Genomic DNA, 12,779 nt, shown 5'->3' with positions numbered 1-12,779 from the left:
TTGAAACAAAACAAAACTTTGGTGAGAGTATTTGGCATCCTACTGCTATTGATTTTTAAGAACCAGAATATTTTGATTTCTTATAAATGTATTGACCACATGTGCTCTACATTCCATTTTTATTTGAAGGTTCTTCTCCAAGATCATCTTCTGATAGTAGGTGATCTCCAGGCCATCTCTGGGCTCATGTCCCATCACCAGGAAAGGAGAAACTTGCCCTGGACTTACATCTCTCTATCTTCTGCTCCTCTCCTTCCTTCCCACACTCAATCACGTTCAGCATTCCTTTCTTCATGCATATACATGTGTGGGTGTAAGTGAGGAGAGGAGAGAGGCAGATGCACATACAGAGAAATATACATATATTATCTTGCAACATCTGGCTGCCACAATTTATGCCACCTCCACCCTATTTCCTCGACTGCTTTTAAAAGCACTCCTGAAATCCTAAGTGGCTTTGGTGGTTCTATCCTCAAGGAAAGTCAGATCTTGGCACCTGACTCTGGTTCAGTGGGAAATAGTAGCTTATTCTATGACTACTGGTCCTGGTCTCAGCAGCATTTGAACTTTTACAACTTATGGGTGGAAATAAACAGGCTAAGCTAAGGTTTCCTGCTGAGGCATTGTGAAGTTAAATTACTATTTTAAGAGGCTATGAAGTTGGCAGCCAGAAAGCACTGGAAGAGTGGAAGATATTCATGATGCTGACAGATAAAGAAGGAGAGAAAGTAAAATGCAGATTGTTAAGGAGATTTAAGAAGGCTCCCTCCAGCAGCACCATTTATAACATCTCCTAGAACATGCGAGATGGATGCCTTTCTCATTTAGGCGTGTATGAGATCAGAATCGAGGGCAAATGCATAACAGAAGGGGGAAGATTTGCAATGGCTGACCTGGCCCAAGACAACAGGGACCAAGCAGCAATCATCAGCCTTGACTTTGGCAAACCACCAAGCTGCTGACCGCTGGACAATGCCTTCCTTAGACTAGTGGAAGGAGGCAAGCAAGTCAATGCAATAACATTACCAATGACCAATGGCACACACGGTCTTGAGATCTGATGCCAGCACCTATTTAATATCTCAGAGCAGGTTCTTTTACCTCTGAACCTCAATGTCCTCACCAGAAAAATGGAAGAAGAGTCCCAATTTTAAAGTGTTAACATAAAGATTAAATGAGATTATAAAAGTCAAGTCAAGACATGCAAGTTCTTGGTAAAGTAAGTGATAAGGAGCAAACTCATGAGGAGGATAACAGATCACACCAGAGCATCCCACATGTTGTCAATCATTCACCCTCCCAGGCACACCTGATAAGCACGCTAATGGATCAGAAAGCCAAGCAAGAGGTACAGTGAGATGGGCTATAGGGAGTTCAGGTTCTCAAACCAATGCAGACACTGTTTGATCTTAAGAGAGAAGAGTCTACATGTAAAATGAAACAAAACAACAACAACCACAAAAGTGAAAATTAGACTGGACTGTGTGGAAGACAACTTTCACTTTTGGTGGCAGATGACCTTTAGTCTGTATCTGTTTACTGAAATTTAAAAACCTGCCTTAGTAATTTTGCATACTTCTCTGCCTTCCCTGCTTCCTCAGTATCTCCAGCATGTCACATGCTACACTGGAGGATGGGGAGGGAGGATGTTGATAAAAAAGGATGAGTGAATTCCTTTGCAATGTTACAGTTTAGATATGAGTGTCCCCCAAAAGCTCTCTGTGAGACAAGGCAAGAAAGTTTAGAGTGAATTGATTGGGTTATGACCATCTTAACCTAATCAGTGAATTAATCACCTGATAAAGATGAAGTGAGTGGTAACTGTAGGTGTGGCTAGAGGTGATGGGTCTTTGGGGGCATTCCTTTGGGACATACATATCGTTCCTGGTGAGGGGAGCTCTCTCTGCCTCCTGATGGTCGTGTTCTGCGCTGCCTTCCTCCATCACCTTCTTCCGCCATGATGTTCTGCCACACTTTGGACCCACAGCAATGAAACTGGCCTATGAACTGAGACCTCTGAAACCATAAGCACCAAAATAAATTTTCCCTCCTCTAAAATTGTTCTTGTCAGGCCTTTTAGTCACAACAGCAAAAAAAAAAAAAACATAGATAAAGAAAGAAAGAAAACTGATTAAAACAGCAAGGTAGTGCCTTGAACCTAATAGTTATCTCTTCCATGTTCCATGCATGGTATTTCCAGTGTAAGAACACACCCAGGAGTCCAGATAACGCTTAACCTGATACAACAGGGTGTGGCAACAAAAGAAAACAATAACAGCAAATGCTTCCACAGCTCTGATGATCTGCCAGGCATTGTTTGAAGCACCTAGCGTGTAAAGAAATTAATTTCCCACATTACCTCTATGCAGATATTAATCCTCATTTTACAGATGAGAAAACTGACATGGGAGCATTGGGGTCAGATAGCTAGTAAGCCGCAGAGCAGGCATTCAAATCCATCACTGAAGCCTTCAACTCTCTACTTTCAAGTCAGATGGCAACGGGTTCATAACACACATTGACACAGTGTATGACCTTAGACAAACTGCATCACTCCTCTGAGCCTGTTTACTCATCTCTAAAATGGGTGATACTACCTGTAAGTTTGTTGAGAATATTCAACAAGAAATCTATGTCAATCACCTGTTACGGAACACATGACATGCTTAGTCCATACACTGTCCCACCGCAAGAATCATTTTAGTATATTCACATTTCAGCTATCTCTGGGTGAAGATCCTGAGTTCTGCTTAAGTGTATAATTCCCAGTGATAGGAAAGAGAAAGGACAAGCAAAACTTGGCTGACTTGGCGATATTTTCAGGAATCATTTGTAAGGCTTCACTGGACTTTGAAAGATGCTGTTCTGTTGATATGCACTCAGAATAAAATTCTTTATGACCCCTTGAAGCCCTTCCCAGTCTTGGCCATCTCTGGAAATGGCATTTGACGAGGACCACTTCATCTAAAAGAGTCATGTCTCCAAAATGTGTCCCAGCAGCAAAACCGTATTACCAAGCCTTGCCGGGTAATCTATTTTTCAATCTTTCCCCTACAATCCTAAACATACCAAAGTGCTGATTTTCTTTTTTTAATGGCCACTGTGCTGGTGCAGATGTTTTTATAGTAGCAGCACGGCTCCTTGTAGGTCCTTCCCCTTCGAAGTGCCTATAAACTCAGAACTCATCAACTTCCGTGAGAATTTCAGCTTACCTTGTACTGTGTAAAAAGAGACCTACTTACTAAAGGCAGGTGTCTCTGTCCAAGTTCTCAGAATGCACTTCCAGTATGATCTGGGGGCTTCCAGATACTCTCCTAATTTCCACAGCCCACCAGAGTTTCATCTACTTTTGCAGATTGCTAATTTTTAGAATAGAAACTGGACAACTCCTCACTTGGTAGAGTGGGTCCCCTAAGAGGTACTCATGTCCTGGATGCTGCCCTTCCTCTATCAGTATCCAGCATCTGCCTGTGAGCTGAAACTGGGCTGTTCCACATTACCCCCAGGATCCATTCTTTCTCTGAGAGGTTCCCCCTGGCTCATTTGCAAGACCTTTGAAAGGCTAGATAAATTATCTCTCAGAAACCCTTTGGGGCCAGTATTGGATTAACCCTTACAAAGAGTTCTAGCTGTTCAGATGGTCCATTTACTTGGAGCCCTGCTGTTCCAACCTTTGCAGTTTACACACACAGAAAAGCCCTGCATCTTGCCTTTGTTAATTGCCTTATGAATCTACCTTCCACCCTTGGGGGCATACCATCACTTAGCTGTTCCCAAGTTGGCCCCAGCATCCTGTACACAGCTCTGCACCCTGTGAGAAACCACTGCATGCTGAGAGCAGAATTCGTTCAGAATGATCTATGGCATTTCCTCATTGGGCTCCCTGCTCCTGTGTGTGGATGGCAGGCTGGTCTGATAATTTACTGCTCTTAACTTTCTCACACCCATTCTTCTTAAGTCTGTTCTCCTTTAGGCCACCTGCAATATCCAAAAGATAGTTGTCTTGGGACACAAAGATCCCCTTCACTCTCATAAAAAAAATTAATTTCACTTTTCCTCAGCCTCATTATCTTCTTAATTGTCTTCTTTGCCCCCTCAGTAGGAAGGATTGTCTGTGGATTTCCAGGCAGCCTTCTGTGTTCCAGTAGGACAGTGGGTTTCATGGCAACACTGAATCACTTAGATATTAAGAGCTGCACCAGCAGCACACGTTAACCGGCTACCCCATTTGGACACCCTTGAATACCAATCTGTGCTCTCAGTTATGACTTCTTTTAGATTTGCTCATTTTTTAGAGGTCACCTAGACTTCATAATGACACATGTCCGCCATGCTTGTGTCTTTCTGGTTATACAATAACTTTGTCATGCAGTATCTCCATAGAGCTGGGCAATGTCTCTTCAGTGAGGCCAAGCTATGTGGGGTCCTTCCAGATTTACAGAAGACAAGCTCAGAGAGAGAAAGACAGGCCCCTAAGGAGGTCTAGATATACAGTGGCCAGACCCTGTGTCCCTGTGCGCCTATTGTACAAGGTTTGGAATTAATGGAGATCTAAAATGAAAAGATACAGTCTCTGATCCCCAAGATATTATAGCCACTGTCACCATCCTGATCATCACTGTCTCTACTGATGTGTCTACCCCTCCCCACACTCTCATAGAAATTGTGAAATGGTGATATCAGTCTATTACGCATGACCATTATGTAGGGATTTCCAGATCTCTTATATTAGACGACCAGCACCTGGTGGATTCAGTGATGTATCCCCTAAGTCTCTTTGTTCAAGTCCTTTCACAGACAAGATCTATAATATTTGCCAACTGAAACTCATTCCAGACTTATAATCACCTTCTCCCCAGGTTTTCATTCTCTTCCTCCTTTTCTCACCATTTACTCCTGTTTCTCCCCCTTCCTTAAACTTGGGCATTTCCAGGGTATGGTACTCAAAGCAGAACCAGAAATTCAGATTAGAAAACTTGTTTAAATGACTGATTAAAATTGACCACGATGAAAACCCATCATGAGAGATTTATGATGAACCTCTGTCAACTTCCAAACTCTCCTCGGTTCTCAGACCACCCGCTTCCCAACCAGGGCAGTGTCACGGGAGAGGTGCCAAGTCTTTCCCTCTCTGAGGCCTATGGAATCTGATGCTGCCCCCCTCTCTTATTACAACTCTTGTCATTATTCTTCTTCTCATTCAAATCCTCAGCCACACAGAGTTTAGTCCACTCCTAGCCTCCCTCTGTGTAACGACTCCACCACCATCTTTCTCCCTGCCTCTCATGCTTTTCCCCCACATAACCTCAACCACAAGGCTGGTCCCTCCTCAATTAAATCTCAGCTCTAGTGTCAGTTCCTCTGAAAAGGCTTTCCATGACCAATGCATCTTAGGTTAAATCACCCACATTCCTTTCTAGCAGATTTCCCCAATTATTTCTGTGACATTGTTATGCTTGTCTATTCGCTTTCTCATTTTTCATCTATCTCTGCCTCCTAAATATGAGCTCCATTGAAAACAGGGCCACTTTTCTGCTACATTTCTGATGTCTAGACCTGCACTGTTCAATGCAGTAACCGCTAGCCAAATATAACTATGTAAATTAAAATAAAAATCAATACAAATTAAATAAAATTAAAAATTCAGTTTATTAGTAGTACTAGAGACATTTCAAGTGCTCAGTAATAACATGCAGTAAATGACTACCATATTGGACAGCACAGAGAACATTTTAATAATTCCAGAAACTTCACCAAGAAAACAATGAGATTTTTTTTTTTTTTATCCAGTGACTTCATGACACCTTCATACCATCAATTTCAAAGAGTTAATAATATGTATCTGCTGTTTCTGGCATCTATTGAACAAACTCATCTTGTGAGCCATCCATTAATTCAATTGTACAGTGGGAAGTGCAGAGATTGCCTAGGGCAATGTTTTCCAAATAGCAGGTACCCAATAAGTATTTGTGGAATAATTTAATAAATGAGTATTTTCTTTGAATCCTCACTCAATTTCAGTTTGTCTCTCACCTCTTTGTGCCGTCTAAACCCAAAAATGAGATAAAATAGAGAATGTTCATAGGACAAAATCCGGCATGGTAAGAGACCTCCTACAAGGATTTCCAGGAGACAGAGCTGTGAATACAGGCCCTTCTCAGAAAGAGAATACATGGGGTGATGTGATTACGCTTGCATATTATGTGAAGAACAGAAAACTGGAAGAGAATTACATTTGTGTGATTTCAGAGACATATGGAGAGAAGGCAGATTTAGGGTCAAAGTAAAAAAATATGTATATTCCAACAAAGCTCTCCCAATACCACATAGGCTGCTTTGTGTGGTAATAAACTCATAGTCACCGAAAGTACTCAAACTAAAACTGAGTCTATTACCAAAAGAATTTTTGATTACTGGATAAGAAGAAAGTTCAGTTATTGAAAAACCATCAGAGGTTTCTTCAGAAAAACTTCTCAAAGAAAACACTGAGATTTTTTTTATCCAGTGACTTCATGACACCTTCTTACCATCAAATTCAAAGAGTTAATAATATGTATCTGCTGTTTCTGGCATCCATTGAACAAACCCATCTCGTGAGCCGTCCATTAACTCACTTGTACAGCGGGAAGCACAGAGATGCTCAAGTAAGGAGGACCTAGGTTCAAATGCCCAGCTCCTTCTGTGACCTTGGGCAAGAAACCTAACCATCATGAGCTTCACTCTTCTCTTCTGAAACAGGGCCTGTGTTGGCCCTACTGGGTGGGAAGGGAGACGAAAGGAGAGAACAAAGTGAAAGATCAGGAACTCAGTAGGGGTAATGTTCTCTCCCAAGGAGAATATAACTTTCCATCTGAATCATCAGAATCCTTATGACATGGCTGGTATACGTGGCCTAACTCCGAAGCCACAATGGCATTGCTTTGAGTAAATAGGCATCGACTGTCAGAGAGAAAGAGTGAGAGACAGAGGACGAAAGATGACAGCTGCTGCTGAGCCTGGCCATGAAATGCAAAAGCAAACATTTACAAAGCCACCACTCAGTGTCAGTCCCTGGGGACACAAGATGCTCCTCAGAAGAACACTGAAGAGGGCAAGACAGACCCAGACCCATGGCGCTGCAAGTCCCAGCAAACAGAGACAACCTCAACAGAGTTTCAGATCGAATTACGTAGCAATCGAAAGAAGAAAGAGATTAATTCCAGAATAAGGTCTTGGGTAGTCTTCTTGAAAAGGGTTATTTGAGCTGGATGTTAAAATATGGGTAGCGTTTTACAAAGGAAAGCCTGAATGTAGGGAGTCGTGGGAAAAATGAGAGAGAAATTCATTATTTTTAATAACAAAGGATGAGAATGGAAAACAATGGGGGAAATGATTTGAAAAATGACATTTGAAGACTTTTCCTTTTCACATAGCCCCATCTTGTTAATATGTTCACCGGGAGTTTGGTAACTGATTTGATCATCTTTGGATTTTAGCAAAGGGCCAGAGAAGGGCAAGGTACGTTCGACCTCAGTGGACTATCTAGGAGATGCTTGCTGATGATTTTATCTAAGGAACTGGGAGGGGAAAGAGAGAGGATGCAAATCATAAAATGTCTCCTTGTATAACTAAAGGGCCTTTGGACAAAGACCTTTTCAGAGAAAAGAGGACTTTCTGGTCAATAACATAAAATCTCTAATGCACTAAGAAAGAGATGTCCTACTTGAACAGAACAGGGGAGAGTGATTTTACCATCTCCACCTCTACTGCTTACAAATGTATTCACTGCAGCCTGAGCTGGGCCTTCTAAACTCAACAGGGGCCCAACAGCTGATTTGGAATCTCTGAACTGTTTTTCCTTGGTTGAAATGGAGTCACAGCTCCCCCTTCTGGGAGCTAAAGTGCCATCCAGTCCCGGAAAAACCTGCGTGGAAAAGACTTTATAGCAGTTGGGCCTAAAACCCTGTGCTTCTCAGTACTTGCCTGCACGACAAAAAGAGCATCGAGAAGACTGAGAGCACACTTTTAAGTGAGCCTGATTCTGACTTCTCAAGGGCCTCTGACTCACAGGGGTTTGGATTTTCATTTCCCTGGAACTAAGAGTCCCAGTACTCCTTTGAGAGATGGATGCCCTTATATAGGGGAACCCAATTTGGTGTGGAGGTTGCAAATCTCTTTGGGGAGTGCAGCAAGCAGGAAGGTTTCTGGATCTGTGTGTGCACACGTGCATGTGAGTGCATGTAAGCACGTGTGCCTGCATGTGCTCCTATGCCCACAACATGAATAAACATATGGGGCTCAGATTCCAATTAATACAAAGAAATTAATTTGCCTGGAAGTATTTGCATTGATGAATGGGTGTACATTTAGCTCTCTGGAAAGCAAAGTTTCCTTAATAAGAAGCTCAGGCTTAGTCCAGAAGCTTTGAGGGGTTCTGTCTACCAGCCATAGTCAGTATTGGTTCCCAGGTTGTGTATAATTATCTAAAGACACTGCAGAAAGAATCCATGGGGTGTGTGTGTGTGTGTGTGTGTGCACGCACGCACGCACATGCGTACGCATGTGCACACACACGCTTGTCTATGGGGAACAGTGATTGAGACACATCGGGTCATTTCTCTCCAGGGTCACATTTCCAGATGGAGAAGTTCTGCAATATGTCTTTGAAATGAGAAGTTTGATGAGGGAAAGACAAGCAGCTGTCCCTTGGGTGGGAGCATGGTGTCCAGGCAGGGAAGGGAACAATACATAGTCCCTGGGCAGAGTGACTGAGTGAAAGACATTGATATGACTGACAGGCAACCTGAGTTCTAATTCTGGGCAGGCCACCAATTCCCTGGAGAATGTTAGGGGAAACTCATCCTGTCTTGGGCCACAGAGTCCTGCCTGTCTGGTCTTTAATATTCCTTCCAACTTCGATCATCTATGAACTGGAAAAGAGAGAAAATGAGAACAGTTCCCAGCGTGGGGTTTCCTCCTCTGTCTTCACACCCCCTGCCCAAAATGAGCCAGGGAGCTCTGCTCTAACCCGAGTTTCCTAAAGCAGATTCTCTGTGGCAATGTGAAAGCTTCAACCCGAGGTAGCTGCCTCTGGCCAGAGAATGGTATGTGTGCAAGTGCCTGCAGGTAGAACAGCCACCCACTTGCCGGGGCAGGTTCCTGCAAACACACGTTTGCTTTTATCTTACCCTAGAAGACACACACATACATACGTAGATAATTTTTAAGCCAAGTATATTTCTATCTTTCCCCCCCTCCCAAACCCTTTTTTGGTGGTCCCTTCAAGCTAAGGTAGAAAAGCTGCTGTGTTCCACCTTCTCAGGCTTGTCTTCTCCTAGTTTTGCTGCCTGGGAGTAGAACAGCTGCCTCTTACCTTGAGAAAGTAACAGCTGCCGAGTCTGGAAGCCATGCTAACAGCAGTAAAACTCAGCATTTTTGCTGAGTAGGGCAAGCCTTTTAGAGACAGCCCGGAATCAAATCAATGGCTGGCCCCAGAGCCCAAGCCCAAGAGTACCTAGCCAAGGTGGCCAAGGGACTTACCTATGAAGACTTCTAAAAGGTGGAAGAAGGAGGAAAGAGGGGCCTTGACCCAAACTGTCTTCCTAACTGAGATTCTCCCACGCCCCACCCTGCCCTTGGCAGTATTTAGGAGCTAAACAAGAGATGTGAGGTACAAACCAGACAGCAGTTTAAGTCAATTACCGCCACGTTCTGTCATGTGCTCGCCATCCACAGTCCCTTCCCAAATTGTGAGTCTCCCCCACCGGTACTGAAACACACACACACACACACACACACACACACACACCTCTGCTTCTCCCTATATCCTTCTAACTCCAGGGGAGGCACAATTTTGGAAGATTCCCTGGGGTTGGGGGGCTTCTCAAGCCTGCTGGATATGGGGAAGGAAAGAAAATTCTGCCCCAGATATCTCCTTCCTATCACCCACAGCGGCAGAGCTGCCCCCACATGAAATTTCCTCCGAGACCCCATGCAATGGTGATGGACAAGCAAGTCCCCAGAGGATGTTTTCTCCCTTCCCCAAGGGAGAACCACACAAACTTGCCCTGATCCTCCCCCCAAAAGCACTAGAAACAGAGAATGTCCTTATGCTGAGATGATTACAAACCAAGAGACAGGGCAGATTTCTATCCCAGACTTGCCCAGCCCCAAATAAGGAGCCCACCGCGCTGACTTTCCCCTTCCTCTGTCACAGGCTACCCAGTGCCTCCAAATTCCCATCAGAATCCTGGAGTCTGCCCAGTGTGGAATTTAAAGTGACAGCATCTCATTTGCCTCAGGGTTTGGTCATTTCTCTTTCATACAAAACGGTGGGTCCAAGTGTGTAGCAGGTCCAACCTTTGGAGGAATTTTCCTTCAAGGATACCAACATTGGGCTAAACATGATGCCATCCATATCCCTATCATCTCCGCCAAACCCGAGCCCAGAGCCCAGAGGAAGTCCACAGCGGGTTTCCCGATGGCTACGTGATCCTATAGTAAGGATCCCATTTCGTGTAAGCTGGAGAGACCTAATTAAAAAGACACACAAGCGCACACATACCAAGATACATACAAACATGCACACACACAAATCGCGCAGTAAGTAGGTTATAGGACCTCTCTTCACCCCCCTCCCCTACACACACACACACACACACACACACGCAGCCACACACACACCACAAACACGCATCAAACGCAAACGACGCCGCACACGCAGACACACACTAGCAGCACATCAACTTCCCACCATGGTACACACGTCGGGAGCACGCCGGGGCACACACGCCACTTTACTAAAAGCCGCATTTAACCCTTGCAGTTCCACGTACAGGGACCCCCTCCCCGGAACCCGATTGGACTTGGCGGCGGACTGTGGCCGGGGAAGAGCCGACGAGCGTGCCGCGGAGAGCGGGGTGGCCGGGGGCGCCCCGAACGCGATGCGGGGCCCTCTCCAAGGGCAGCGGGGCTCCAGGGCGCTGCACCCGGCGCCGCCTTACCTGGAGTCAATGTCCGTCTTTGGCGGAGAGCTGCGGGCGGACGCTTTTTATTCTGCTCGGTGGGAACTTGGGAGAGCCCTGCGTCCAGCTCGCATACCGGGGACGGCGCGGGGACTGCAGGCGTGGGGGTACCTGGCTCCTAGCAGCCTGGCTCATACTCAGCCGTAAAGTCCCCTTCGCTGGTCCCGAGGACAGGCATGAATCCCGGCTCCGGAAGGCGGTCACTACTCCCTGTGCCTCCCGGCTCCTGGCTCCGGCTCTCTCGCCAGCTCGCTCCCTCTCTCGCCTGCGCTCTCCTCCTCCCCCCGCGCCAGATCAGTTCGCAGCCGTAGGGACCCGGAGCGAGGCGGCTGGCGAATGGAGAGGGAAGTCCAAGTGCGCCGCGGTCTCCGGGCGGGGAGCAGCGGAGGACGGGCCAGGCAGGGGGCGGGACTTAGCCGGCGACGGGCGAAAATGAATGGGGGAGCGGCAGCCGGGGGGCGGGGAGGGAGGAGCCGAGCGCCGGGTTTATTCCGAGGAGTGTTTTGTACGTCTTTAGGCGGAGGAGGAAGAGAAGGCAGCGGAGAGAAGGGAGGCCGCCCGGAGGGAGGGGCGGCCTGGGTGGGCTGAGGCTGAGCCACCCGGGAGTCTCAGGGGTCTGGGGACAGGGAGGCGCGTCTCGGGGTCCCAGCATCCACAGGCGCTGCGTGTGTGCGCAGATCCCGAACGTGGTGTTCTTAAGCGTGTCTGTAGCTGTGCGTCGCGAGTACCCGAGTGTTTCTGAGTATGCGGGTACTCGTGTGGCTGCGTGAGCCCATCGGAAGGGGGGTTTTGTCTGGGGAGGTGCCCATGTGGGTCCGGCTGTGTCTGTGCCTCTCTGTTTGAGACTGTTTCTCTCCTTGTGTCGGCGGGAGCCCACGGAACCTCTAGGAATTAAGCAAGTGCTTCTCTACGTGGGCAGGACGTAGGACGTAGCTGAAGGAAACGCAAAGTTCTCTGGAGACCACCAGAGGCAGGGAAGAGGCAAGGGTACGGGGACCGAGAGGAGAATGTAGGCAGCCAAAGGCTCCGCATTCAGCCTGAGGTGCAGGCTGGGGTTGCTGACTCTGGGCCTCTCTCTGAAGCAGAAAAGAAGGCCCTTAGGCGATCTGAATGCCCACGCCGTGCATATTCTGTCGGCGTGCTTACTTTGCTTCCCTTGTGATTTAAACCACACCAGTAATGCACATTCCTAGACCCCCGAACATTAGACCAGGGTAATGAAACGACCAGAGTGGAGGAGCAGGAAGCCATGAAGACAAAATGTTGGGGAATTTAAAGGAACCCAGATTCAGAAGTACAGGCTCTAGAAGGGGTGCAAATCCAGTAGCTACACAGTGTTGGCCAAATTACTTACTTCTTACGCCTCACTTTTTCATCTGTTTACTAGGATAATGTAACTATCTATGTAATGGAGTTGGTGTGGAATTTAAATGAGCCAATGTATGTAATAGCATATAAAATGATCCCTCCCACCTAGTGAATTATCAATGCATGTTTTCTGCTATTGTGATTCCTATTATAATTATAATTATTATTATTTTAATTATCCAAAGGATGATAGGAGAGAGATGTGACTTTTAAGAAGGCCTGGAAAGAACTTAGGAGGAAGAAGAACCTTGAAGTAAAATGGAAGAGTGAGAGTTGAATGATGGTCTGAGAACTTGAAAACTGTATGTAATCGACAAAGAAGGAATGAGAAAAAAAGAGGAAGAACACAGATAACCGGGATGAGCCTGGGTCTCTAGAGTGCAGGACTAAGGAGAGGGAGTGGAGGGG

General features: G+C 46.0%; 1 protein-coding gene across 1 annotated transcript in view; it reads right to left on the bottom strand.

The window, feature by feature from the left end:
- Positions 1-11,302, bottom strand: part of Brinp1 (BMP/retinoic acid inducible neural specific 1) — a 171,548-nt gene extending 160,246 nt beyond the window's left edge. Inside the window, exon 1 of the mRNA XM_047525019.1 lies at positions 10,983-11,302. The gene's annotated coding sequence lies outside the window, so the exon portion shown is untranslated. The remainder of the gene's footprint in view (positions 1-10,982) is intronic.
- Between the last annotated feature and the right edge of the window lie 1,477 nt (positions 11,303-12,779).

The sequence above is a fragment of the Sciurus carolinensis genome, chromosome 14 (genome assembly GCF_902686445.1).
Source record: "Sciurus carolinensis chromosome 14, mSciCar1.2, whole genome shotgun sequence".
Lineage (NCBI taxonomy): Eukaryota > Metazoa > Chordata > Mammalia > Rodentia > Sciuridae > Sciurus > Sciurus carolinensis.
This window is presented reverse-complemented; position numbering and strand designations above follow the sequence as displayed.